The sequence below is a fragment of the Numida meleagris genome, chromosome 9, assembly GCF_002078875.1.
Source record: "Numida meleagris isolate 19003 breed g44 Domestic line chromosome 9, NumMel1.0, whole genome shotgun sequence".
NCBI classification, from domain to species: Eukaryota; Metazoa; Chordata; class Aves; order Galliformes; family Numididae; genus Numida; species Numida meleagris.
The window spans coordinates 2,791,957-2,795,316 of NC_034417.1; positions in this window are offsets into that span (position 1 = coordinate 2,791,957).

Below are 3,360 nucleotides of genomic sequence, written 5' to 3' on the forward strand. Positions count from 1 at the left end.
CTCCGCCCCGCGGCCGCCACCGCCCCCGGGCTCTGCCCCGGCCCGGCCCGCCTCCCGCTCCCCGCCATCACGTACCTGCGCTCCCCCCGGCCCGCGCTCGTGCTCTGCGCGGTCCCGCCGCCCCCAGCCGTTCCGAGAAGTCAGCCGGCGTCACCCGGGAGCGCCTGTCCCGATGGATTCATACAAACAAAACTCGATGTCTAGCTCTGCAAGCTGAAAAGAAGCAATAGAGGCCAATTAAAAAAAAATGCGAGCGTTACACTGAAGTTCCTCGGCAACAATTCATGTATTTCTATTCCCCCGCTCCCCCCCTCCAAAAAAAAAAAAAAAAAAAAGCAACACGAAGTCTGAGAGCGGAGGAAAGTGAACGCTCACAACGTTCAGGAACAGAAGCTGCCCCTAGCTCTGTCTCTTCAGGACACGTCCTCTCTGTATCGTTCAACACTTTCCATCTTTGTCCATTGCCAGTTGTGTATTTGGGGATGAGGACTATCCCTCACATGGCACAAAGGGATTACTGCAATACAAGTCACACCACTGCAGAAAATTCTTGTTTCCCAATAAGCTTTTAGTTACTGTATTACACACATGCATGCACACACCTGGAACAGAACTGCTTTTTTTTTTTTTTTTTTTGCCTTTTTTAAAATTGATATTTTATATAAAAACTTCTTAATTCCAGAGGAACTGGCAGCGCTTCACAAACCAGGAGCTGAATCCTTTCAAGTGGTGAGAACTCCAATCTTGATCCAGAAAAACAGTCAAGCACATGCCCAGCTCCAAGCACATGCATCTGTGGGCTTGACAGCTCCTGTCCTTCCCCAGAGACATGCAAACAGCCTGCTTTGCTACAACAGAGGCCAGGAAGGAGTGACAGTAGCTAAAAGCTCTGTATGAAAGAGGCCAGGAAGTCCAAGGAGAGTAGAAAGATATGGTTGTTATTTTTTTTCCAAGTATCATTTGAAAGATGCCTATTGTAAAGTGAGTGCGACTCAGCTTTCCTAGAAGGGCTGAACTGCATTGGCTCTGACTGTGGAGCCTGCAAAGTGAGAACAGAGCAAATATGACAGTTGTCTGTGGAGGTATTGACACGAAGAAGATTTAAGCATAAGGGCAAATAAGCCATAAACAAACAAAATAAAATTACAAGTCTACCTATTGGAAAGGGAGGACCTGGAAGAGCCTTTCTGTGGGAACACTGGAGACAAAACCAAACCAACCAGACCTTGTTATGTGTTACATGATGTGATGCATGAAACAGCAGAGGAATGAATCTGGTGACTCAGCCCTATTTCACTCACACAATGGGATTTTGGCCTAGAATGCCTCACTACAGCAGAGAGGTAGGTAGGCTCAGCAAGTTCAAACTACTGTTTTGTCACGCCCTTTCCAGAACTGTTTCTGTCCCTACCTCTGGTCTCCCATTCTCCCCGTCCTCCTGCAGTGCCCCCATCCGCCCGCCCTCCCTGCAGCCTCTTGCTGCCTGTGACACCCTGGTCTGGGGCAGCTGCAGGGTGCGGACGTGCCGGCTGGCTGGGAGGTGCCATGCCTGTGCTGGCTGCCCAGCTGGTGGAAGGCACCCAGCGATGCAAGCAGCATGGCGTCTCCTGGCCATCTGGCAGGCCAAACAAACTGCTACACTGGCCAAGCGCATCCTGCAAGCCATATGCTGTTTAAGTCTGGCAGAACATTCCCCTGTTCCTTCAGTCTGCCTTTTCGTTACAGGCTTCAAGAAGCAACATGCAGCTGCACAGCCACCACTCCCCTACATTCTGTTGCACTTCTCCATATTTAGTAGGCATTGTGCAATGCTGTGACACTGCATCTCTGCCCGTGAATTCATTTGTGTTAAAGTCCTTGAGAACACACTGGGGATGCCTTGTTCTCTGCAACACAGAAACCGCTTCAGAGGTGTAGAGAGCTGTTCATCATGTCTGACTCAGTCCTTCCTTCAGGGACTTGCCCAGGGCTCTGACATGAATGCTACATTGGTCACAAGGTGACTTAGGAAATCCTGTCTTTCCCCAAGACCAACATGAATGCACATGGGAAAAGACCTGACATTTCTGTGTAATAAAGGAAATTAATCTTGATAAAGACCCTCGGAAGCACTGCATTAAATTCAAGTGATTACAGACACTCTCAAGTTCCCTCGATCGATACTGCCTCTAAGCACCATCGTCTTCTGCCTTTCTTCCTATCTGTAGATCTTTGACATCATGGGGACCTCTCTCTATTTATTACAGAGCTAGACTTCCCCTTCCAATGGTCTGCACTTTGGCCAAACCTCTGTGTTAGGAAGAGGACATGCCTTCATATTCCTCTGTTTTCTTTTCTTTCTTTATCTAGAACAAGTTTTGTAAGAGCCCCCAACTGAAACTTTCAAAAAAGAAGAAAACAGAAGATTCCTCATTGCTTTCTCAAACAGAACTGGCAAGAAAAAAAAAAAAAGAAACAGTCTAGACCAAAATTATTTTTTCCATTTGCATTTACTGCTAGTCCCATCTCCAGCATATCAGCTAGGCACATCCCTGGTGGGACAGAGAGCCAGGCAGCAACGGATGAAGAGAACTGAAGGGAAGATGAGTCCAGGATGAGCGAATAAGAAGGAAACAAACGATGGTTAGGATGGAAGCACTTTGATGAAAGCATCAGAAGCCTTCTAGGACTCCTAGAAAGGACCTTAAAGAGCACAGATGAATCTCAGTGTATATGAGCCCTGTTGTTCTTGTGAATGCCTCTTTCAGGTGTGCTGTGTTTCCAGCTTGACCCCTGACTGAAGCATTTGCTCACTCACTTGAGCGTTCGTGCCTATCAGAGGAGCGATTAGGCTCTCTGAGAATAGTTGATGGTTCTGTGTTTGTGGGTTGTTTTTTTTTGGTTCGTTTCATTTCTGTCACTTACAGCCTAGCCCTTAGAAAGGGTCTTTGTTCAATTCTGATCTCACTTTTCTGAGGTAAATAGAAAGCACCAAATAAGGCAGCGTCACTTCAGAAATAAGATCCCAATCTTTTGTAACCCCAAACCTTAGCAGACGAAGAAAGAAAAGGACAAAGTTAATGAGATGGGAGGGAAGTCTAAATTGGTTTTAGTTATAGACGATGATATTAGGCAATTTGATAACAGTTGGTCGTGGTGTTGCATAAACAATTTTTTCACTCAAAGCAACAGAACGTAGGCCCAGAAAAGGCAAATAATAGCAGATATCCTCATGTAGAGAAAAATAAAGCAGGAAAGCTTAGCTGGAACCTCAGACAAGGCAGAAACAGTGAGTCAAGAAGATCCGGCTTTTCCAAGATACAGTCCAAGCTGCCTCAGTCACTAAAGCCACACCTTCATGTCAGCTTCTGAGCTCTGAAC